At 42.5% G+C, this 26993-nt stretch overlaps 1 protein-coding gene across 1 annotated transcript in view; it reads left to right on the plus strand.

The window, feature by feature from the left end:
• Positions 1 to 26993, plus strand: part of ARHGAP6 (Rho GTPase activating protein 6) — a 485583-nt gene that overhangs the window by 188829 nt on the left and 269761 nt on the right. The window lies entirely within an intron of this gene.

The following is a 26993-nucleotide window of genomic DNA, read 5'->3' on the forward strand; positions in this document are numbered from 1 at the left end:
TTTCTTGAATTGCAATGCATGAGTGTACTGATTCCTCTATTAGAGCAATTAGAAAATCAAGTCAGATAGCCCTGGGAGCCTGCACTGTGAACTCAAAGGGTTACAGGAAATGCGCCTTGGCTCTGCTGCCATGGTAACAAGTGGTGCGCCTGCTTTTTGGTTCCAGCATAGGCCATAGTGATATCATTTTCTCTTGGGGTGATTAAGAAAAAAAAAATTGAGAAAGCAATAAAGGCAATATCTTGGCTTTTGTCCCTGCATTTAACAGCTAAATTATATCCCTGCATCTACTAATGGTATCGGAATGGAGTTTTGGAAGGGGCAACTATTGTTGATAAATCTTCACTGAGGCTCTGCGTGACGCTGGCCTTAGGAAAACTTTGGATGTGCATATAGGGTGCAGGAGGGCTGATCGTTGCTGGGTGAGCTGTGCTGCACGGCTGGATCCAGGAGTGGGGATGCTTGAGTCTCTCACCTGGGGTCTCTACTAACAGCCTCCTTGATGATTCCCCAGCCAGATGCCGTCCTCTGGTGGTTCTCAGTGGCGGGGGGTGGCAGGTGATTTTGCCCCCCAGGAGACATTTGGCAATGACTAGAGACATTTTTGGTTGTCACACTGGAGGAGGTGTTGTGCCAATGGCATTTAGTGGGTAGAAGCCAGAGATGCCGTTAAACATCCTGCAGTGCACAGGATAGGCCCCCACCCCATAGACTTGTCCAGCCACAAGTTGTCCATAGCGCCAAGGCTGGGAGACCCTACTTTAGACCATGAATTTCATGGCTTGGGAATGGCTAGCATTCAGGATGCAAGAATAGTCAGTGTATGAATATGATGCCCTGAAATGGGTTTCTTCAGGGTGAATCTTCTGGACGCTTCAGGGCATGGTCAGAGCTGCTCCACCCTGGAAGAATGTATTTTACTAACGGCAGCCTCTTGAGAGCCTCACAGTGAAGAGTTCATCTCGAACCTTGCGTGACTCAGAAGCCCGAGAGGCTTAGGTGCTCAATTCCAGAAATAAATTCCCTTTGCCTCACACTGTACTACTTGTTTAGAATTTCATGTAGGTAGCAGAGCACATGGAAATGACACGTTTGTTGTACTTTGTTTCAACACCATGTGTTGAAATGGCTGCAAGAGCAGCAAACTCTTTTCCAGAGCATTTCATTAATCACCCTGGGATCAAACACACAGGAGGTAGCAAAAGAAAACACAGGTAGTGAATATGACAAAACGGAAATAGACACAGATATAGAGAACAAACTAGTGGTTCTCAGTGGGGAGAGGGAAGGGGGGAGGGGCAGGGGGTTAAGAGGTACAAACTATTAGGTATAAAATAAGATACAAGGATCTATTGTACGGCACGGGAAATATAGCCAATATTTTATAATATTTATAAATGGAGTATAACCTTTAAAAATTGTGAATCACTACGTTGTACACCTGAAACTTATATAATATGGTACAGCAACTATACCTCAATAAAAAAAAACCATATACACACCCAAACATGCACACACACACAAACTTGTTCTTTGCTCTAGAAAGGAGATTTCGAGTATAAATGACTTGTCAGGCTCTGTGTAAATATCAACTACACGTCAACCTACTTCTTAATATTCTGGAAAACCTCACTTAAAGGGGCAAGAACAAACTTCCTTGTTGTTGGTATCTGGGGACCGTTCTGATGACAGCTGAGTGTACACAGCTCTGGAATGTGCTCACTCATCAGCCATTGCTGTCAGAGTGAATACCTCTCCTGTCACAGGGAAATAATATCACACCTGTGCAAGCATCTTCAGGTGTTTCCCAGCGGCACCGTGGGAGTTTACAGCCTGTCTTTTTCTGAGGCAAGGCTTTCCAGACATGTCCGTCCATGAGCGTCTACTCGCATATCTGCCCACGGCATTTGCGGTCACTGATGTCAGTCACATACAAATCGTCCCGGAATCCTTCTGAATCCTTGGACTTTCTCGTATCAGTTCACTAAGCCTTTATGACCACGTCTCCTGTGGTGTGCCAGAGCCTGGGCTCCAGGATGCAGATCTAGAAATCAGGAAGTTGTGATCTCTGCTTTCAAGAGAGGTCGGTCAGGATAGGAAAGCGCGTGTGGAGAATAAGTGATGAATTTTCATCCGAGAGAAAGCATGGACAGGGGCGAGAGTAGCCCAAGGAGGGAGGGGTATGTGGGCATGTGAGTCTCAGAGGAGGTCTGACTTTGGAGCTCACCGTAAAAGCCCAGTGAGAATGTACCTCGGTAGAGAGAAGAGTGAGACGCAGACGTGGAAACAGAACAGTGTGGTGTCTTCCAGAAGCTCACAGTCAATGCACAGTGGCTGCCCACACGTTTGGATCCCATTGCTAATGGGATGTGACGGGCCTGTCCAGCAGTTTAGAAAGATAGTCCTGGAAGTGGACTAGTCTAGTGGAACATCTGGCTTCTCATAATCTTCAAAAGCATCCTGTTCCCAACCACCCCAGGTAAGCATAGAAACCAAGTCAAAATAGCTCGCTCCCAGTCTCCCACCCTAAACCAAGGTGCTGTGTATACAATTCTGGAGGCGTCACTGGCCCCTGGCTTGGAAAACTGAGTAAAGGTGAGGCTTCTCAGTGAAAGAGACACTTTATGGTGGGAGAGGTGCGTGGATAATGTTTGGTATTTCACATGGTAAATATGAGATACCTGAGGAATATCCTGAGGGGATGTCTAGGGAGCTTTTTGCTAGATCACCTGGAGCTCAGGAGAGAGGGCCAGGATGAACACGTTCATTGTGGAGGAATTCCAGTCTAGGTCATGGTTCCCAGCCATGACTGTATCGCCTGGGGAGCCTTTAAGAAACCTGCTGCCCAGGCTGACCCCGAGACCAGTTATATGAGACCCAGGCATCTGTATCTTTTAAGGGAAGAAGCGTTCTCAGTAATCATGCTGGTTTCTCAGTGAGAGAAGAGGGAACTTCAAGTGGTGCAAGTTTGGGTAAGGGCTTGAGAAGGGAAGTGGACTGTAGGCTAAGAGCCGAAGGGACTGGAGAAGAGAGGAACACAGTAGACTGATGGCCACGCAGTGCTCTGGGCTCCTCTCAGATAAAAACCGTGGATTTTTGTGCAGCCTGCATGTTGTTTTTTCTTGAGCTATATTCGACATACAACATTATATTAGTTTTAGGTGTACAACATAATGATTCGACATTTGTATGTATTTTGAAATGATCACCACAAGTCTAGTTATCCATCACCACACATAGTTACATCTTTTTCTTATGAGAATTCTTCAGATTCACTCTCTTAACAACTTTCACATACGTAATATAAATATGCAATTGCAAATATGCAAAAATAATATTATTAACTATAGTCGCCATGCTGTACATTACATCCCCACAACTTATTTACAGGTATACCTCAGAGATATGGCGGGCTTGGTTCCAGGCGACTGCAGTAAAGCGAATATCACGATAACGTGAGTCGTGCAAATCTTTTAGTTTCCCAGTGCATATAAAAGTTATGTTTACACTATACTATAGTCTATTAAGTGTACAATAGCATTATGTCCATAAAAACATGTAAATGCCTGAATTAAAAAATACTTTATTGCTAAAAAAATGCTAACCAGCCTCTGAGCCTTCAGCGAATCATAGTAGTAACATCAAAGATCACTGATCACCGACGACCAACAAAAATATAAAAATAATGAAAAGGTAACTGTGAGAATTACCAAAATGTGAGACAGTGACACAAAGGGAGCAAATGCTGTTGGAAAAATGGTGTCTGTAGACTTGCCCGATGTAGTGCTGCCACAAGCCTTCAATTTGTAAAAAAGCGCAATATCTGTGAAGCGCAGTACAATGAGATATGCCTTATTTTTATAACTGAAAGTTTGTATCATTTGACGGCCTTCGCCCATCCCCCCCACTTCCACCCCTACCGCTTACCTCTGGCAACCACCAATCTGTTCTCTGTATCAGCTTGGTTTTTGTTTCTGTTTTTTAGATTCCACGTATAGGTGAGATCATACGGTACTTGTCTTTCTCTGTCTCACTTGTCTCACTGAGCGTAATGAAGTCTGCACATTAGTGTAAGTTTTTCCCAGTGTACTTAATATGCAACTTGAAGGAGGGGGTGTGGTCTGTTTGATCAGGAGAGGACTTTGCTGAGTCACACAGAAAGAAGAATTTCTGCAGCCGACCTCGGTATCCGGGTTAGGTGAGGAAGGCGAGTCCTTATCTGAAGTTGAGAGCGGGCTGCTGATTATCTGGAAGAAAATCAAGAGAGGAGGAAGGAGGGGGTGCTCAAAGACTGGAATATTTGAGTTTAAGATTCCAAAATAGTACAATTAGGGTGGAGGCATGAGAGAGGGTGGCTGGATTTGCTTGGAAGTGAAAGCCATTGCAATTAAGGTGGTAAGCATATGTGTGGAGAAATATGTGTTCACTCCTCTCGTACCCCTTTCTTCTGAAGTTTGTCTTGGTTATTGCCAGTTTCCTGAACATAAGAGCTATCTCACAGTGACCTTGAAACGTTTTAGCACAGTTATGTTCTGTAGAGTAGATACAGCTCCATGATTTAAGAGCACTCACCACAGCAAATTAAAAACCCTCACTCTTGCATCGGGAAATGTACATATCAGCCAACTCTTTATGTCAATTACAAGGCATTTATGCAAATTGCATTGCTTCAGTCAATGCTTTGCAGAGTTAGCATCCTTTAGAAACATCTTTCTTGGTAGAACCATGTATTTTTGACTTGTGATTGTTTGCATGTTTTGTTTTGTTTTTTGCTAAGTCTGTAGATAACATTCTTTCTTGAAGATTATTAATTATATATACAGATACCCTCTCTGAAAGTGTCCACTTGGAAGAGGCCAGAGATCTAAGGCAGAAGTTAGCAAACTGTTTCTGTAAGGGACCAGAGAATAAGTATTATTGGCTTTTCAGGCCAGAAGGTCTCTGTCACAAAAACTTGACCTTGCTTCTTTAGGCCAAAAGCAGACATAGACAATATATGAACGAATTGTGGCTGCATTGCAATAAAACTTTATTTACAAAAACAAGCGATGGACTGAATTTGGCCCACAGGCTGTAGTTTGCTAACCCCTGATCTAAGATAGTAAAAGACTCCAGTAGGTTGTGTCATTTTGTGGGAAAGTCTCCTCAAGTACAGATTTTAATTGGTTTTACTTTTTTTGTATGAAGGTTTTATTTTTTTAATTAATTAATTAATTTAGTTATTTGGCTGTGTTGGGTCTTCGTTGCTGCACACGGGCTTTCTCTAGTTGCGGTGCGCGGGCTTCTCATTGTGGTGGCTTCTCTTGTTGCGGAGCATGGGCTCTAGGCACGCAGGCTTCAGGAGTTGTGGCTCGAGGGCTCAGTAGTCGTGGCTCATGGGCTCTAGAGCCCAGGCTCAGTAGCTGTGGCGCACGGGCTTAGTTGCTCCGCGGCACGTGGGATCTTCCCGGACCAGGGCTCGACCCCGTGTCCCCTCCATTGGCAGGCGGATTCTTAACCACTGTGGCACCAGGGAAGTCCTTGGTTTGACTTTTCAATGTTGACTTTAACTTTTATGCCGTAGTTGGTTATGACTCTATAGAAGGGAAATAACTTGGAAATGATGATGACACATGGACGGTTCTAACTATGGATGGGTTTATGGAAACCTAATAGGTCACGATAGTCTGTCGTAGACAGTCGTCAGGTTTGTCATCTTAACTTGCTTCCTTGAACACTCAAGCATGTCCTCCCTGGTCTTGAAGAAATGTAAGTGTCTGACACTGCAGTGCCGTTCCCTTCAACCGTGTGGTCCATAGGCACAAGACGAGCAGTGTAGTTCAGTGTTCGCTGTACCGATGCCTGTGTTCTAAAATATTTCCTCATGGAAATTCGGTGTCTTGGACTGAAAATCTGTTCCCAGCTTTTAGAGGCTCTGTATTAATAAGCGCCCTTTTTTGATAGTAAAATGTAGCTTGACCAAAAATATCTCTGACAAGATGTCAAGGCTTAATGTTCCTCTTGTGATTTAGCAGACATGGTGAAGTAGGAGAATACTTCTCCGCAGATATTCCTTAAGATGTCGATCAGAGTTTTGTTGTTTCATTGTCCCTTGAATGTATTTAAATACTTAGTATTAAGGCTTATTAAATATTTACTACTGAGGTTGTCACTCTCTGAGGTGGTTTGATGTTTCAACCAGGGCCCTGAAGGGCTGTTTTTGATCAGGCATTCCTTGGAGTTAAATGTGTGTACATTGGTAGGACAGGAAAGGAATGGAATGTCAGCTTTCTGCCAACGACTCTTTTGGCTGAAAGAAAATTTTTTCTTTTCAGTGTGAGTCACATGGAGAATTTATCTTAGGAAGGCATCAAAAAAAGAAGTGAAAAGCAATTAAGAAGAAAAAAACCCTGCTTACATCCATGTTCGCCCTATTCCCACTGGAAAATGGGTACCAAGTAGCATTTTTGGTTACCGCTTTTTTCTTTCTAAAGCAAAACTGAATTTATTGACTTGTTCATTTGGAACATGCCCAGATGGAATGAGCCTTACTCAGGACTCACTGTGAAAGAAGATAGCAGAAAGCATGGTCTGCTTTTCTCACTCTGCACATGGGAATTCTCATCAGAACGGTCAGCTGGGGCAACTTCAGGGAATAATATCTGAAGGGATCCTTCTATCCCAGATTGTAGAGCAAAAACAAAAGAATTCATTAAGAGTGATTAGCTTCTGGATGGAATAAATTAGATTTACAGTTTATTTCGACATGTTACTTGAACGTATACAGTAATGAGAGTCTGACACTCAATTTGTTAATCCCTCTGCACGAAGCAACTGGTGAACCCTTAACATGCTGTGATGAAAAGTTAATTCTGCCCAATTTGTGACAGGATCTCCCTTCCACACGTTCACTGAGCATAGCAGGTAGTGCACGTGTTTTAAATCTCATGCCAGTGTGCTTTGGAATGGGCATGACCCATCCTAGGTATTTCTCTAGCTTCCGCTCAGCTCTAAGTGAGCGTTTCTTAACCTCAGCAACCTTTGATATGTGGGGCCGGATGATTCTTTGTTGTGAGGGCCGTCCTGGGCACCGTAGGATGTTTGGCAGCATCCCTGGCCTCCGCCCACTAGATGCCACGAGCACCCCTCCATCTCTCCCACACTACCCCCTCCCCGTTATTGCCACCCAAATGTCTCCAGACATTGCCCAGTGTCTCCTGGGAGACAGAATGGCCCTGGTTGAATAACACTGCTCTAATTTGATATCGCGCAGCCCTTGGTTTGGTATCGTTTAACTGATGTTCTAAAAAGCATTGGCCACAAGCATAGGCTTCTTTCTGCATATTTGATCCCTGCTTTGCATTGAGTGGTGGAAGGAAGGGGCTAAATGTGTACGGTGTCCACACATCTAGGTTTGTCCGGGATAACTGGGGTTTTGTCTGTTGCTCGGATGTGATTATTAAGTAACATCACCCTAAAGAGTGTCCAAATAGGGGTGAAAATTATCCAGCCCCCTTGCAGTTCGGGGCCCTTTGGCTTTGGAGAACGGGTGTGAGTTTTAAGGGCTCCTACAATCTCAGGAGGCTCTTTTCCTCTGCAGAAGTCTTTGACTCCTTCCTGTCCTGCTTTGGAGCCTGGAAGTTTAACCATTTCATGCCCGTATGGACTACATACTCAAGTCTTGAGCCTTAACTCCTAATGACTTCAGTTTTTGACCAGCTAGACAAAGTGAGCTCAGACAAGAGGGAAAAGAACTGTGCTTTTAAAAGAATTTTCTTTTCTCAATAGAGACAGTTTAAAGTTCTAAGTAAAGAAAGAGTTGCTGCTGATTTTATAATGGCTTTTATACTGGCTTTTACAATCACGCTATTACTGGGGTCAGGCTTCCTGTTTGGAAAAGTGCTTTGCAATACTTCAGACAGAAGAGAGTGAGTTTAGAACAGACTGGGCTACAATAGAAGGGAGTTGAAGAAATCAGAGGTAGTTTGAAAAGCAGTCATTCCTTTGGTCTTAAGAATAAGGAAAAACGATTTTTTTTTTTTATTCCTCAGTAAATCCTGTCACATGTAGAACAGACTGCTTGTTAAAGCCTTGAGTGGACGGTTGGATTGTGTGGTTCCTGGCATGTACCTTTGCTCAAAAGAAGCGCACAGAAAATCTCCAGGTAGTAATATGCACTCTAACCTGTAATCAGAATCGGGCTCCCACCTGAAAATATGACGACAAGATTTTCAACCCATAGTGAATGCAAGGTAATTATGTGAGAACAGTCCATTCCAGAGGTCAGCATTAATTTGGTTGTCTGTAACTCAATACCAGCTGAGATTTGAGTTTTAAAGTAATACAGATTCATGGATCTACGTGAGATGTTGGACATATAATCTCCCTTCTTCCCCACACTTTCCTTCTCTTGTCATCCTCCTAGAGCCTTTATCGTCTCTTTAGCCCAGACAAAACCCTCTGGGTCTGGAGGGCCAAAGTTACAGATCCCTGACTGGAAAAAAACCTGAGGCCAGTTGGCTTCACCTACTGACAACTCCTTGTCCCAATGTCCTTGACTTCACATTGTGATGGTTTTTTCTCCCTGGCTACACCTGGCATCAAAATTGTAATGGCTGTTGTCTCTACCACTGAAGGTTGTGTCTTTATCTCCCATGGATTTCAGTAGATTTTTCAGGTATTTCCTGGGTCTTGCCCTTCTTCCCTCTTGGCTGTGAAATTTCAGTTGGCAGCTGTGCTCTATTTCCCTGTGGCTCTCAGTCCAGTAGCCTTCCGTTGAAGCGATCACCTCTAAAACTGGTCTTTAGCTTAAAATAAATAACCGCCTGTAAACTAAGGGAAACGGACTGTAGAGAATATGATAGAAGTGGCTGTTTTAAATCATTGAATTAGGTTATGCTTTGGAAAGTCTATTTCATACTTCCAAGTTATATAGAATACTGTCTTAGGATATAGTCTTTGAGGAGGGTGTGACCTTGGCTCTATACAACTGCAAGGGACAGCAACCAGGAAATGTGAGCCCCTCTACTCTGCCTTGTAAGAGAGCATCGGATATGAGAAGAGATTCACCTGAACCTCAACGTAAATGCGCTCAGAATATAAGAAATCAGTCTCACATTAGTGTGCCAGAAGAGTAAACAGTGCCCCAAATAGTGTAACTTTGAGTTGCCTAGATTTAGAGTATTAGTATTATAGGACTCTATGCCTGTTAAGAGGCTACCCAGCCCTGCCCTTTGCCTACAGACCCCAAAGTCTCCTTTCTTTAACTGCCTTTCTGACCAAAAATATGCTATCATTTTGCCTAATGAAGTTTGTTCTTCATCATCTTTAGCATAAACATTCTCATCACAAAGAACTATGTTTTGGAGCACTGACTACACATGATGAACTTACTTTGAAGTATTGTGGGCACAGAGAAATATGGGGTATTTCTTCTCAGTGAACAAGTACACGACCAAGGGGAGGAAACAGGACAGAAACAGTGAGAGAGAAAGCACAAAAAGATAAAAGAGCATGTGCTAAGCGTTCAGTGACAATGGATGAAATAGCTAAACAAGGAAGCTGAAGGTTAGAATTTCGGTAAGGAGTTAGTAGGAATAAAAATATAATCAAACAAGATGGGAGTTTTCTTTTCTCCATTAAGAATTACACTTGGCTGTCAGAAACAGAACTGAAATAAGAGTGTCTTAGACAAGGTAGGTGGTAAGTTTTCTCACACATAAAACAAATGAAAGGATTGGGCTAGTATAGCAGTTCAGCAATATCATTAGTGTCTCAAGTTCTCTCTGTTTTGCCATTCTTAGTGCCTGCTTTCCTATTCTAGATTGTCTCATGATCACAAAATGGCTGCTACATGTCCAGCCATCATGCCCATGTCTTGGACAGAAAGAATAAGGAAGAGGGGAGCTCAGAGTGTCATCCTTGCTGAGACAGCTTCCCTTTAACAATTTTCTAGAAGCCTTCCACCTGACACTGGGTCTCTGATATCTTTAACTTTTTCAGCCAGGTATTATGACGCCTCCTCCATCGTTATGTTACCAGTAAATAACAGAAGAGTGGATGTTGGATAGACAATTAGTAAGCTTTGGTACACAGTTCAACTTTTGCTGATATTTAAATATCAAAACCACGTAGTTCTTCTAAGCCAGAGGTGAACAAACCATGGCCTGTGGGCTAAGTTCAGCCCACTGACTATTTTGGTAAAGAAAGTTTTATTGGGACTCAGCCACGCCCATTCATTTATGTGTGGTCTGTGATTGCTTTTGCACTGTCACAGCAGAGTTGAGGAGTTGTGACGCAGACTTTCTGGCCTGCAAAGCCAAAAGTATTTTCCATCTGTCCCTTTACATGAAAACATTGCCAACCCCAATTCTAGACAGATAACTGAATGGAAAAATGGGCAAAAGACTGGAACACACACTTGACAAAAGAGATCTCCAAAGACCAATACACATATGAAAAGTACTCCAACTCGTTACTCATCAGGGAGATGTTAATTAAAACCACAGTGCGGTACCACTGAATGCCCATCAGAATGGCTCTAATTAAGGAAGAGAGAGAGAACTGACAATATCATGTAGTGCATTAATATGGGACAACTGGAATTCTCATACATTGCTTGTGGCAGTGTAGGTTGGTACAAATACTTTGGGAAACTATTGGGCAGTATCTACTAAAGCAGAATGCATGTACTCCCTATAATGGAGTATGCTACTCCCAGGTATACACCCAACAGAAATGCCTACCTATGTTCACCAAAACCCATGTTCTAGAATGTTCATATTGGTACTATTCATTAGTAACCCCAGGCTGGTAAAATGTCTCTCGACAGTAGAAAAGGAAAACAATCATGTTTTATTCATACAATGGAATACTTCTCAGCAGTGAAGGTGAGGTATCGCATGCTATAATGTGCAGTAGTGATGAAAGCCACCAGATGAAAAACACACTGTCCACTGCAGGATTCTGTTGATCCAAAGTTCAGAAAAAGGCAAACAATATCTATGATGGTGGTGGTCAGGAAAGTGGTTACTTTTACCAGGTAAAGTTGGGAGAGGGTTTTTCTTGTTCTGGGTAGTCACTATACAGGGATGTTCACTTTGGCAAAATGAACTGTATTGTACACTTACGAATTCAGTACTGTTCAGCTTGTATATGTATTATATTGGACTTCAATAAGGAGCCCCCCTCCCCAGAAAAAAGAAAAAGAATCCATATCTCTTTAATGTTGGAAACGTTGCAGTGGCGCTCTCAGCCAGTTTTCTATTAAAAATGTTGCCTATGATGATGTGTTCTTCCTAATACAACCACAGAAGGCTACACAACAGGCCTGGCCCTTTGTCTGAGACTATGTTTGCATTCTAGTCTCAGTAACAAATGGAACACATTTTCTGTTTCCGGCTTTCTGCTTTAAACTCCATCCCCCCTGACAGTGTGGCCACCTAGGTGGTCTCAGCTCCAAGCAGCCCGTGGCAAGGATAAGATGGTTGTATCTAAGCTGCAGTGGATTATCCCACTGAGCAGACCCCGTACCCCTGGGCTTTCTGGCCAGAGGAGAAAGTGAAGGCTGCAAGGTCAGCTGAATGTGGAATTTATGGATCCTAAGAAGGCATTTTGGAAGGAGGGTTCCCCCCCATTTCTGTTTAGTCTTAACGTTGTGAAGTTGTAACGAGGCGCTGGAGACTGAGGGAGCTGTTTGTATGCGGTGTTGTCTGCCTCGATGGCACTCTTGAATTTTGGCGGGCTGCCCAGTCTTGTGTGGGAAGTTGCTTAAGATGTGTGCACTTCTCCAAAACATCAAGTTTAGATTTTAAAAAGGATTAAAGTATTATTCCTTCCAAAGCCAGGAATTGAGGCAGCTCTTAAAAGAGAAGTTCAGAAGAAATAGCCAGGTCTTTTTAAAGAATTACCCAAACTTTTCGCTGATACTTTGAGTTCAATTTGTTCCCTCCCATGGATGTAAGTGAGAAACTATAAAAGAAAGGAGAATATTAAATGCTAAAAATGAATGAAAGGGATGTAATAATCGAAGCATTAGACTAATTGATAGCCATACTTTTTTTAAAAAGGCGCTGCTATAAACTATTTAAAGAATTGAATATTTGTATATAAATCATTATTTTAAAATTAATTATTTATTTATTTATTTTTGGCTGCATTGGGTCTTTGTTGCTGCGCGCGGGCTTTCTCTAGTTGCGGCGAGCGGGGGCTACTCTTTGTTGTGGTGCACGGGCTTCTCGTTGCAGTGGCTTCTCTTGTTGTGGAGCACGGGCTCTAGGTGTGTAGGCTTCAGTAGTTGTAGCAGCCGGGCTCAGTAGTTGTGGTTCACGGGCTCTAGAGCGCAGGCTCAGTAATTGTGGAGCATGGCCTTTGTTGCTCTGCGCGGCATGTGGGATCTTCCCGGACCAGGGCTCAAACCCGTGTCCCCTGCACTGGCAGGTGGATTCTTAACCACTGTGCCACCAGGGAAGCCCTGTCTATAAATTATTTAAATCATTGAATAATTGTAAATAAATCTAGATATTCGATCTAAAAGTTCTGGCACGTACATAAGATGTACTTCTTTTCATATCTCATAATTATCCAGAATCTTTAATTTAAAAAGACATCATTTTTATGTATCTTACAGAGACTTGAGACTATGTATGTGTGTGTATAAATATACGCAATCACATACATATGTGTAGACATTCATGACATTTAAAAAATTACCATCCCCTAAAGGAAAGAAAAAAGCAACTGGCGAGCGGTGAGAAAAAACCGGAGCCAACTGCTTGTGAGACTTTCTGAAGATTTAGATTATCTTGATGCAGCTTCCCAGCTCTGGTGTAGCACCTCAAAGGATAAGTTTTTGGAAAAAAATCCAGTTATCAGTTTAGGAGAAACCCCAGAGAAATTGCATAACTTGCGTTTTTGTGGAAATTAAGATCTGGCCGTTACAAGGGAAAGAGTCACCCACCCAACTGCTTTGGTCCCAATATTTGGGTTACTGCTGCTTCCAAGGGGGTTTCTCATTAAGGAAATAACTTCCATGTTCCTTCCCTTTTCTTCTTAGCAGTCCTAGGAGGAGAGTGGAGTTAGGGGGCTGGGCTGTTGGAACAAGGGTGCCGTTGCCAAACTCTTGTGATCAGAAGTTAAGTGGGTGCCTTGCTTTGTGGGCCTCGTCTTAGGAGAAGTAAATTATGCTGCCCCTTGGCGGTCCCTCAGTGTTGAACCAGGAAGGAACTAAGTCTCAGTGTCTGATAATAGATTTGAACAAGGGTGAATGTGTAAAGATGGGACTCAGACTTGTCAAAGCTCAGCCTTTTCATGGGATTTTGAGTGGATTCTGCTTGTTTCATGAGAAACCAAAGTAAAGAGCCTGACCTCCTATAGATCCTACCTAAACTGCTCTGCTTTGGGGAAGCTCCCCTGTTCTGTGAGCCACGTTCACCTCTTGGTCATGTTGAACTCCCTTGAGAGAAGCCCTTGAATATATTTATTCTATAAGCTAAAATGGCAGCCCTGAGATTGGACAGCATCCCTGTGATTTCCTGTGGACTTTCCTTTTCTGGAGAAGTGGTTTATTCTTTCCTAAGGGCCAGAATGATGATTTTAAAAGGTTTTACTTTTCAATACCACATCATAGTGTCTTGATGATAATGTGAGCCATTTGCAGCATTCAGCATCTGGGCATGGGAGTCAAGACTGGTCCGAGGAAATGATTCTGTTGGATAAATCACCAAGTTACTCCAAGCAGCAGTCGCTGCCGTTGTAGCGATTCTAGACTTGCTGGTGCTGTAACTACCAAGTGCTGACTGTTCTCATCTTCTGGAAGCAGATTTAATAACAGTATTCAACAAATATTTCTCCAGTGCTTGCTGTGTAGTAGGCCCGGGACTAGGCTCTGGGGGTAAAAATATGACTATGACAGTCCCTGTCTTCGATGAGAGCAGCGTTTCAAGAGGAAACAGAAAACATGGTCGCTGTAATAGTGGTATGACCAGAAGGCTAGCAGAGCCTCCTATTGCAGAGTGGTGAGGTGGGTCTGTAAGGTCCCGGAAATCTAGAGAGGCTAGTGGGAGTTATACAGGCAAAGGAGAAATGGAAGGTGTGGCGGGAGGGAACTGGTGGATGTGATGGAGAAAGAAGTGTGTTACAGGTGGAGGGAGTTTACCCCTTGAAAACAAAGGACTCATATTCAGTATGTGGCTTAGAATTTCCAAGGGCATCTCCCCTGGCAAGGAGCCAGGAAGGAGGATGGCCGCATTTTGGGACGTTCGGAATGTGAAGAGGATGCTCTGTGCATCGTGCTTGTAGAAAACGGGTTGAATTTCTGAATACCTTCCAGAATCTCAACCAGTCTGGAAATTTTATATATACACATTTGTCTATCCAGTATGGCATGACTTAGAAGTCACAGCCCATTGAAAAGTTGATGCCATAAAAATAAATAACAATTCAAGTTTGCTTGCTTGGAATGACATAAGGTTTTTAAGACAGGACAAAATCGTCAGACTCTAAGGGCCAAATGTAGACATGGATGTTCTAGAATCTTCTGCTTTTCTGGTCTCAGAGCACATGGCATGCTGTGTAATTGAATCCAGTGTAGATGTGTGCGAACTCCATTCAGATTTGGAGTGATGGATACCAAGGAACAGCACGTGTCCAAAAGCAGGTTTACACTTGCAAGCTGAGGGCACAGGGAAAGCTTTCCTTTCGATGAGACTTAGAAAACACCAATCAATGAGAAAGAAATACTTTGACAAATGATTTGACACTAGTGCATACGAACACAACAAGGGAATGTTGGCTTTTGGTTATGATTTATACTGCTCTAGAAGAAATGGGGATGGGGCTGCCTTCTACAGCCCAAATGAATCCCCCATACATTTACCCGAGACTTCTAGAAATAACATAGGTATGTCTCTAAAAGCTTAGATATGTGGAAAAACAGAATCCAGTTCGGAAGTCTGCCTGCCCTAAACAGGCTGCTTTATCTTAGGCCAGTTGTCTGTCTGTTTCAAGTCTATAAATGAAACAAAATAATTGAGATGTTAATAGAAACGAATATATGGAAGATATATTTTTTTCCTTTGGAATTATAGAACTCCTCCAAGAGGGAGAAGATGAAAACCAAAAGTAGAAAAAAAAAAAAAAAACGAAAGGAAATAAAGTGCTATGTTAGTTTTCTAAATCGGGGGTCAGCGAACATTTTCTGCAAGAGACCAGATATTTTAGGCAGTTGAAAGCAGCCATAGACAGATACATACATGAATGGACGTGACTGTGCTCCAGTAAGACTTTATGTATGGATGCTGAAATGTGAGTTTCACGTAATTTGCATGTCATGAAATATTATTCTGTTGATTTTTCTTTCAACCATTTAGAAAGGTAAAAACCATTCTTACTCCTATGCCGGATCTGAGACAAACGTCTCTCCTCATTTGTTCTTTTAGAACAAACAAAACAAAACAAAGTTGAAGTACAACATGCTTTCTTTTTCCGGTTTTTTTGTAAATGATTTGAGTGATGGTTTTTCACCTTTGGTATTTTCCTGGATTTTTCTCGAATGCTTTATGCCCCTGCTAGAGTGCTTTGGGCCCCTGTAGCACTTTCTAACATCAGTTATCATGCATATATTAAGTGCTCATCATGATCTGAAATCCTGGGGACAGACTTCAGAGGAAAAGAAAATATTAGCAATAGAAAGTGGTATAGAAGCTCCTCATTTATGGAATTTCAACTTGTACACTTTCATAGATACAAACAAAACCATACTCTGGAGTAAAGCCCTCTGGCTCTCTCCTCACCGTCAAAACATGCATTAAGAGGTTCTGGGAGCTCTCTGTTTCTGCTTTATTTCCCCTCTTGTTTTTCAGTTTACCTAATATTTACAGTACTTCTGTTTGGTGCTGAGGAGTTGTGCCATTAACCCCATCTTGTATGATAATCTCAGAGGAAATGAAGGAGAAAATGCTAGTAAGAAGTAGCAGAAGACTTCCTTGGTGACACAGTGGTTAAGAACTCGCCTGCCAATGCAGGGGACACGGGTTCAATCCTTGGTCCAGGAAGATCCCATGTGCTGAGGAGCAACTAAGCCCGTGCACCACAAGTACTGAGCCTGCACTCTAGAGCCCACGAGCCACAACTAATGAGCCCGCGTGCCACAGCTACTGAAGTCCTCACGCCTAGAGCCCATGCTCCACAACAAGAGAAGCCACCACAATGAGAAGCCCTTGCACCACATCAAAGAGTAGCCCCCACTCGCTGCAACGAGAGAAAGCCTGTGCGCAGCAGTGAAGACCCAGCGCAGCCAAATAAATAAATAAATACATTTTAAAAAAAGGAAGTAGCAGAAAGGAAGGCAAGATAGAAACAATTTTTCAAAATCCAAGTAGGTCAGAAAAATTGTTGCAAGTCCCTTGGCAGGAAGAATAGTTTTGAGGACAAAGACCTCATCATGCAACCTGAGAGTTCTGTACCTATGTGATAATAGCAAAAATTGATATAGAGCTTATATATGCCCAGTACGGTTCTAACTGCTACACACACACACACTTACGTACTAATTTAATCCCCAGAAAAAGATGGTAATCAACAAATGATGTCATAAAATGATTGATGAAGCAGAGAAAAATTTAACTGTGCGCTTGGGGATCAACATCTTAGACCTATTTTTTTTAGTTGAAGTATAGTTGATTTACAACATTGTGTTAATTTCTGCTGTACAGCAAAGTGATTCAGGTATATATATATATATATATATATACACACACACACACGCACGCACGCACGCGCGCGTGCGCGCACACATTCTTTTTCATATTCTTTTCCATTATGGTTTATCACAGGATACTGAGTATAGTTCCCTGTGCTATATAGTAGGACCTTGTTGTTTACCCATTCTCTATATAATAGTTTACATCTGCTAATCCCAACCTCCCACTCCATCCCTCCCCCAACCTCCCTTCCCCTTGGCAACCACCAGTCTGTTCTTTATGTCTGTGAGTCTGTTTCTGTTTTGTAGTTAGGTTGATTTGTGTCATATTTTAGATTCCACATAGAAGTGATATCATATGGTATTTATTGTTCTCTGTCTGGCTTACTTCACTTAGTATGATAATCTTTCAGTCCATCCATGTTGCTGCAAATGGCAGTATTTCGTTCTTTTTTATGGTTAAGTAATATTCCATTGTGTGTGTGTGTGTGTGTGTGTGTGTGTGTGTGTGTGTGTGTGTGTGTGTATAGTTTATCCATTCATCTGTTGATGGACATTTAGGTTGTTTCCATGTTAGACCTGTTTATGATAATCCAGGGGAAGGAAATGAATCCAGTAAGTAAAGTAACCTAGTTGTGGATGGTTCCATGGGTTTGCAGCTTTTGGAATCGACCCAAACTTCAAGTCCATGGCTAAATGACCACTGGAGATGCTAAAGCTGCTGAGAAGTTCCCCGCAGTGCTTGTGGGCGGATTAACCACTTCAGAAGATTTTCAGCGTATGAAATGGAATAGGTCTAGTGTGGGCAAAGATGCCAGATGATAAAGCATTTATCAGCAAGGAAGGGGATGAGCTGTAGTGTAGAGTCTTGGAAGATCAATTCATACCTCACCTTGCTGGCAACACATCTGGGGGCTGCAAGCTTCTACCCTGCTCAGGATATCTGGACACAGAAACAGTCATAAACAGCCTTTAGAGCTTAACAAGTTTTCAAGCAAAAAGTGTAGTGGACACTTGCTGTTGGTACTCTGCCCAGAATCTCTCAGATCTTGACCAGTTCTGTGTGTCAGTTCCATTCCCCAGCTTCTGTGTGGTTTGCTTCTAATGACCAACATCTGTGAACGTCTTCAGAGGATTTCCCTTGGGGTGTTTGAGAGTTTCCCTGTGCCCACAAACAGCGAGAAGTGCCTGGGAATTTACATCACCCTGGGGCCTCCCATAGCCCATGACTGGCGGCTGTGAGAATATTTAAGGTCAACTCCTTTGGCTCGAGGTGGGGCAACTCCAGAGCTCCTCTCAGCATCAGGCTGAGACCGAGACTGTGCCAGAAATCACACCATTACTTGGCTTCGTCCCCTTTCCTACCCTGTTACGCTTACCCCTTACCAGTCACTCCTGGGACCATGTCCTTAATAAATCACTTGCCCATGAATCCTCATCTTAGTCTCTGTTTCTGAGGAACTCTACCTAAGGCAAGAAGCAACTGTATTATTAAGAGAGAGAAATAGCACAAGGCCTTCAGTTGGCATTGAAAGAATGAATGAAAGAATGGACTGAGTGCATTAACAGAAGCCAGTCTTTAGCCTTGAACCACACATGTTGTAGTCAGGGAAACAGGAAAGAGATAAAACATTAGCTATGACATTTTAGAGTTACAGGTCCTCTAGTGAAGCTGCTTACATAGTGCCGCCTCTCTAGCTGATGGTCATTCTAACAACTGCCGGAGAGGAGACATCAGCACTCCCCAGGAGAGCTGCCTCCTTCTCTTGCACTACTCAATTTATCATAAAGACCTCCCTTCTGTCCTTCCCTCCCTCCCTCCCTCCTTACTCTCTCTCTGTCTCTCTGTCTCTCTGGTTCTCAGCTTTAATGGAGGTAGGATTCACATTTCTTTTCTGGACACTTTGTATAAATGGAATCATATAATGTGTGGTGTGTACGCATGTGAAGAATGATGGCAACCAAAGTTGAAATAGACAAAAGTCCTAGTGTGATGCTTAGATTCTGATATATTAGGATTATTTTGACTAGAAGAACAATTTTTTCCATACAGTAGGGTTTCTCAACCTTGGCATTCGGGGCCGGATCATTCTTTGTTACGTATGTGTGTGTGTTGGGGGATAGGGATTGGCTTGTTCACTGTGGAATGTTTAGCAGCATCCCTGGCCACTACCTACAAAATGCAAATAGCACATCCCCTAGCGTGTCTGCAGACACTGCCAGATGTCCTCTGGCAGACAACGTTACCCCTGGTTGAGAAGCGCTTTCATACAGCATGGTCCCAGAGAAAAAGAGTCAAGAAGTGAGGCTTGGTTCCATTGCACTGCAAGGCAAAGAAGGCCCTGCTGAACTGTTGATGTTTGACCTTTATGTGCCCAGCATTCCTTGGGGATCTGGAACTCTCTGGCCCATGCTCTCTATTTGGTGGATTAATGGGATACAGATAGGTTAAGTGACTTGGCAAACAAAGGACACTCTGTTTCATTCTCCTTTTATTACACCCCTGACAACAAATTCTTAACGTTTGCCTTATATGTTCTGCTCCCTATAAAAAATGGAAATCATCATCACAAAATAGATTAATTTGGGGAGGGGAGAACTGTTACACGTGAAATTGCTTGGAATGCTCCAGGCACTAGAGTAATGTCAGGTGTCATCATTCAAACGCTGCTGAGCCTCCAAAACCAGAGGTTTTGGAGGACGTAACAGTGGCTTCCTTGGGTGACTAGTCAAGTGCTCCAAATGACTCCATAGCTACTAGTGTTGATCACACCAATGGCCAGTTTTCACACTCTCTGCTAGCCTTTTGACACGCTGTGTTGGGTGCAAACCCACTTGCACGTAGGTTCCAAAGCTCGACCCTACCATTCTGCTCGGGGGGAATTTCTCCTTGTTTCCTTCCTTGGCGCAAGACCCACTCCACTAATGGAAAATGTGTTGCTGGCGCGAGTTGTACTCCTAAGTGGAAATTATTGAAGGTGAATTTCTTATGTCTGCGAAGGGTTTGTTTCTCAGCGTCTGTACTCTTGCCGTTTTAGGCAGGATAGTTCTTTGTTGCGGGAGGCTGTCCTGTGCGCTGGAGGGTGTTTAGCAGCAGCCCTTGCTTCTACCCACTAGATACAAGTGGCACCCCACACACAGTTGTGACAGTAAAACGTATCTCCAGACATTGCCAGGTGTCCTCTTGGGGGAAAATTGTGCCCGTTGAGAACCACTGGCCTAGGGAGATGTGGGTGGGGCACTGGCAGTGTCTGCCTGCCCCTTTCATAAGAAGGCACCACAGCGATCTAATGAAAGAGTCTCTGCTTTGAAACATACTGGAATGGCCTGCAAAGAGATTTGGACCCAACTTCATTTACACCTCAACTTCACCATTTACCGGCTGTGCAAAACAAGTGAATTACCCTGATGAATAAAATGGAGATAATCATAGTTTCCTCACACAGTTATTCCGAGGATCCAGATTTGCTGTTTGCAAAGCATCTAGTTGGACAAAGGGCCAGTGACGTAGGTGCTCAGTGGTTAGTGGAAGCGTTATCATTCCAGATAATCATTTCAGCACCTGCAGCATTGGTGGTGTCACAAGTGTTCCGCAGGCTTTACACGCTCGCAACACCACGCAGAGGAAAGGAGGTTGGAAGTGGTTGGGTGGAGGCAATAGACTAACATTAGATTATGGAGATGATGAAAAGTAGTTTCTTGATTCTCCAGCTGTTTCTTGGGAAATCATAACTAGAGGGAATACAGTCTCTGCTTTTTTGCCTAATGAGCCTGAAATAGAACATTTATTTTAGAAACATCTCTCTGTGGATACTTTCGTAGGGCACTCTCCTTGGCTCCAAGGCACTGAGTAGCAGTTCTTCAGTGAAGATATCAAAATGACAAGAAAAGGACAAACCAGTGATTCTAAACTGAACCTATTGTAATGGTCACTTTATTCTCACCCTGCCTCCCTCACCTTCTTTCCCTGCACCCATAGATCATCAGATTCCCAGTTCTAGTTGTTGATGTCTACCTTCCTGATATTCTTTAGAGTAGAGATCAAGGCTGAGGGCAGGAGTTCTAGGGGATACTCTCTTCTCTGTCCTGTGTCACCACAGCACCGGGCATATTCTTGGGACCCATAGGAATGCCTCAGTCACTGGTCATTGGACCAGGTGTGTCTTCAGGCTGGGGGCTCTCTCTCTCTAATATACCTGGAGAAAGGAACGGGACGCTTCATTCTTCCTTGAATCCATCCCATCCCCGTATCCCTGTTAAGGTTAAAAGGAACGGGGGGAGTGCACTATGGCTGTGGGGCAAAATGGTAATTCCTTAAGGGGCACTTATGTTTACAGTTTGCTGACATTCGCCACCCCCCAACACTATACGCTGGACTTCTGCCTAAAAATATGTCCTCCCTCAGAAGCATAACTGATGTATCCATTGCTCTTACCCATACGTGTGGACGGACTCAGCACTGGTGTTCCCAATGCTATGACCCTAGCAGGGCCGGTAGGTCTTTCTTCACTTCTAAGAGACATGATTTTGGACAAGGAGAACCTTAAGCTTCTTCCCTGTCTCTCCTTCCCGATCCTGCAGTTTGATTTCCTGAATTTTATCTTTGTAGCCCCATGAAAAAACCTAGAAGAGAGACAATTCTAAACTATGTTCAGCCTTTATATAAACTATGTTCAGTCTATTTATACTATAGTGTAAATAAAGATTCTAACTGGTACAATCAGTTTGGAAAACGGTTGGGCATTGTCCAGTAAAGTTGAAGATATGCATGCCTATGACCCAGCAGTTCTGTTTCTAGGTTTGCACGCTATACAAATGCAGGCACGTGTGTACAAGGAGACATGTATAATGATGTTCAAGCAGTGTGGTTTTCAGTAGTCCAAAACTGGAAAGGATGCAAATGTCCACCAGCAGCTGAAAGGATAAATATTGGTAAACACACACAATGGAATACTAGACAGCAATGGGAATGAACAAACTACAGCTACATATGGTAACATGGAAGAACCTTAGAAACACAATGTTGAGTAAAGAAGCCAGATGTAATAAAAACATACTTATGAATCCATTGATATGAAGTTAGAAAGCAGGCAACACTAAGCTCTAAGATTTGTGGATACATAACTTCCTAAAAAGCAGTGCTTCTCAGACAGGGGTGATCTTGCCTCCCCACCCCCAGGGGACATTTGTCAATGTCTAGAGATACTTTTGGTTGCCACAATTGGGGGAAGGAGATAATACTTACATCTAGTGGGTAGATGCCAGGGATGCTGCTAAACATCCTATGATGCATAGGGAACTGCCTCCACAACAAAGAATTATTGGTATGACAGCAAAATCACAAGCGACGAAAGCAAAAATAAACTATCGGGACTTCATAAAACGAAAAAGCTTCTGCACGGCAAAAGGCCCAGTCAACAAAATGAAAAGGGAGTCTAAAGGATGGGAGAAAACATTTGCAAACCATATATCTGATAAGGGGTTAATATCCAAAATATATAAGGAACTCATACAACTCAATAGCAAAAAACCAAATTATCTTATTAAAAAATGGGCAAAGACTGTTGGTGGGAATGTAAATTGATACAGCCACTATGGAGAACAGTATGGAGTTTCCTTAAAAATCTAAAAATAGAACTGCCATATGACCCAGCAATCCCACTACTGGGCATATACCCTGAGAAAACCATAATTCAAAAAGAGTCATGTACCACAATGTTCATTGCAGCTCTATTTACAATAGCCAGGACATGGACGCAACCTAAGTGTCCATCAACAGATGAATGGGTAAAGAAGATGTGGCACATATATACAATGGGATATTACTCAGCCATAAAAAGAAATGAAATTGAGTCATTTGTAGTGAGGTGGATGGACCTAGAGTCTGTCATACAGAGTGAAGTAAGTCAGAAAGAGAAAACAAATACCATATGCTAACACATATATATGGAATCTAAAAAAAAAAAAAAGAGAGAGAGTTATGAAGAACCTAGGGGCAGGACAGGAATAAAGACGCAGATGCAGAGAATGGACTTGAGGACACAGGGAGAGGGAAGGGTAAGCTGGGACGAAGTGAGAGAGTGGCATGGACATATATACACTACCAAATGTAAAATAGACAGCTAGTGGGAAGCAGCCGCATAGCACAGGGAGATCAGCTCGGTGCTTTGTGACCACCTAGAGGGGTGGGATAAGGAGGATGGGAGGGAGACGCAAGAGGGGCGAGATATGGGGATATATGTATAGCTGATTCACTTTGTTATAAAGCAGAAACTAACACACCATTGTAAAGCAATTATATTCCAGTAAAGATGTTAAAAGGATAAAAAATGGGCAAAGGGCCTGAATAGACATTTTTCCAAAGAAGACATACACATGGCCAACGGGTATTTGAAAAGGTGCTCAGCATCACTAATCATCAGGGAAATGCATATAAGAACCATAATGAGATAGCACCTCACACCTGTTAGGATAGCTATTATCAAAAAGACAAGAGATAACAAGTATTGGCAAGAATGTGGAGAAAAGGGAACACTTACACACTGTTGGTGGGAATGTAAATTGGTACAGCCATTATAGAAAGCATTATGCAGGTTCCTCAAAAATGTAGAATTAAAAATAGAACTACCACATGATCCAGCAATCCCACTTCTTCGTATGTATCCAAAAGAACTGAAATCAGGATCCCCAAGAGACATCTGCATTCCCATGTCCAGTGCAGCGTTATTCACAATAGCCAAGATATGGAAACAACCTAAGTGTCCATCCATGGATGAAGAGATAAAGGAAATGTGGTGTATATATGTACAGTGGAACATTATTCAGCCATAAATAATCCTACCATTTGAGACAACGTTAATAGACCTTGAAGGAATTATGCTACGTGAAATAAGTCAGACAGAGAAAGACAAATACTGTATGATCTCACTTACTTGTGGAACCTAAAGAAGCTGAACCCAGAAATGGAGAATAGATTGGTAGTTACCAGGGACTGGCAGTGGGGTAATGAGGAGATGTTTGTCAAAGGGTAAAAACTTCCAGATATGAAATAAACAAATTCCGAGAGGTCTAATGTGCAGCGCGGTGAGTATAGTTAACGTTACAGTATTGTACACTTGAAAGTTGCTAAGAGGGTAGATCGTAAATGTTCTCATCACACACAAAAATATGTTCACTATGTGAAGTGACGCAGGTATTAACTAATCTTATTACGATGCTCATTTCACAATCTGTATGTGTATCAAATTATCACGCTGCACACCTTAAACTTTTACAGTGCTATATGTCAGTTATAGCTCAGTAAAGCTGGGGGGCGGGGAGAAGAATTTTCTGTCCCCAGGTATCAATAGTGCTGAGATGGAGAAACCCTGTTATAACAGGGAAGCAAATAAGTGAAGTCTATAAAGACAGGGCAGTGTCTGCCCCTGGGTTGGGGTCACGGGGGAGGGTGTTACAATGCGGTTGAGGCACGCTAGCAGTATTCTATTCCTTGACCTTGGTGATGGTTAGATGGGTGTATGTTGTGCAAGAATTCATTTAGCTGCACATTGTATGTTATCAAATTTCCTGTTTCAAAAATTTAAAAATACCCTTGGAGGTGGGTTGACAAGATAATAGGATGGAAGAGTATAGGAGGTGGGTTTGGGGGAAGAGGTTCCCCATCCAAGAGGGTTCCATCGCCACTCTGTCAACAGTGACAGGGCTGGGTGTGCAAGAAGGGCCTCGTGCTCTGATCTCAGTGCGTGGCAGTTCTCACATGGGCCTTCAGCTCCTGCTACACCCTGAAGTTGAATTTGCTTCCACAGATTTAGGTAAAGTTTTCCTTAAACCAAGTAATCACCCTTGGGTTGGCACGAAATGTGGAAAATATTAACTCAGCTTATAGGCAGGCAGAGTAAATACAAACAGGGATTTTAATTTAAATGCCCTGGCAGCAAGGGCAGCCTTCAGTACTGCAAGTGCTGTAATATTTGGGGACAGGAAGTTGTGGAAATGCTACTGTTAGCGTGACATATTTTCTCTTAAAAGTGATGCTAGTAGAGGAACTCCTAGAGATTATTTTTGAGTCCTCTCTGGGGGAAATTATAAACATCAGAGAAATTTATTTTAAAAAAAATGACTAACCAAAAGAGAACATTAGGCAAGCAGGCTCTTAACCTAACCAGTAAATGATGTGAACTTCAGCCTTTTCTGAAGTGAGGTTTTATGTGCTCTCTTTATGTCCCTCCATCACCCCAAAAGATCACACCTGAATTGCAAATCCACCTGCCATTTAATGCATAGTTTAAATGACCTAGAACAATAACTGCGAATTGTATGCACTTAAAAATATTTATTGAATAAGTAACCTAGTGAATAGTTAAATAACATGGGAAGGATACTTGGAAGCAGAGATGTACAAAAAAGAAATTGTTATTAGAGTGGTGTTTAAAATATACCCTGAAATAGATTCAAATAAAAATAATATGTGGAATTCAAATTGGTTAAGATTTTTTTATTGAAGTATAGTTGATTTACAATGTTTCAGGGGTAAGCAAAGTGATTCAGTTATATATATATATATATATATATACACACATACATATTCTTTTTCAGATTCTTTTATATTATAGGTTATTACAACATATTAAATATAGTTCCCTGTGCTATACAGTAGGACCTTGTTGTTTATCTCCTTTCTATATAGTAGCGTGTATCTGTCAATCCCCAATTCCTCATTTACACCCCCTTTCCCCTTTGGTAACCAAAGTTTGTCTTCTGTGTCTGTGACTCTATTTCTGTTTTGTAAATAAGTTCATTTGTATCATTATTTTAAGGCCCCACATATAAGCGATATCATATGACTAAATTGTTTAAGACTTAACAGACCTCTTAGAGTTCTGCACAGCCTTCTAGACCCTGAGAACTGAAGTGGTGTGTGACTCACTCGCAGGTGAATTGAAGAGTCTTGCAGCATGAACTGATGACTTCTTTTCTTCAATGCTTTGTCCTATCTCCTCAAACCTTTCAAACACAGAAAAAACAACCCTATCGCACTGGAAAATTTAACTCCAACTTAGCACTGACAATTTAGCAAGAAGTCTGCTAGCAGGCAGTAGTCCTTCCTAAAGTATAAGTACACAGTTTGGGAACGATGGATTATTTTTGGCTTACAATAATGCCGTTTAGTGACTTAATAAAATTTTCAAAGGCAGAATAGAAACAAACCAAAACCTAAGATGACGCAATTTTAACATGGAGGCGACATACTCAAGGGTAATGATCAAAGGATTACGTGTAAGGTTTTGTTAAATCCACGGACCCGCCTTGTATTGTCTATATATATTAATAATGAACTAGTTTTTGTAGGAAAAGGGATTTTTAGCTTTGAGGGCTTAATGGCAGGTATGACGGAGGAACTCTCCTAAGGCTGGAGAGTTCCTCTTTCTAAATAGAGCAGCAGGAAGCAGAGGTCCCGAAACGGGGGCACTTGTGCATGCATGCCCTCCTTTGGCAGCTCCAGCTGCATTCTCTGAGGGATGCTGTGTGGCGAAGCTTGGGCTGGTTATGCCTCATTGTGAGGGTCTTTGAGGACATAGCTGTAAAGGTTGCTTTCAGCAGCAGAGCAGAGTGAAAGTGAAGAGCGGACTTTAGTGTGTTGTTTTTCCAGCTCTGCCTGGACGTGTCGGGGAGCAGGGAGGGCCTCCAAGGTGAGGGGGTTCGCTCCCACTTCGCAGAGGAAGAGGTGATCTGCGCAAAGGCAGACTGCAGGGAGGAGACTTGGGCAAATGGTGAAATTGACTTTCTCTTAAGACAGGTGGCACTCTGGCTGGAAGTGCCTGGTTTTGGCGGGGGGTCGAGTTTAAATTTATTTGTATGTTATTGCGGTGTAAAAGATACATAGTGGAGGGTGTAAATTACACAAATCTGAACTGTACCACTCAGTGGACTTCTACATATGGGTGTACTTGGGTAGCTGTCATACAGATCAGGATACAGAACATTTCCAGAACCCTAAAAGGTTCCCTTGTATCCCCTTCCCAGTCAGGACCACTTCCCCATCTTGGTAATCATGATTCTGGCTTCTGTCACCATAGATCACACTTGCCTATTTCAGTTCAACATGTGAATTTCAACTCCATAATAAATAAATGGAATCTTACGGTGCGTCCTCTTGAGTCTGATTTCTTTCTCTGGACACGGCATTTGTGAGAATACTCCATGTTGTGTCTATCAGTAGCATTTTCCTTTCACCACTAAGCAGTATGTATTCCCTTCACGCACCAGTTGGTTCATCACGCACCAGTTGATGGACGTTTGGATTGTTTCCATTTTG

The sequence above is a fragment of the Delphinus delphis genome, chromosome X, assembly GCF_949987515.2.
Source record: "Delphinus delphis chromosome X, mDelDel1.2, whole genome shotgun sequence".
Taxonomy (NCBI): Eukaryota; Metazoa; Chordata; class Mammalia; order Artiodactyla; family Delphinidae; genus Delphinus; species Delphinus delphis.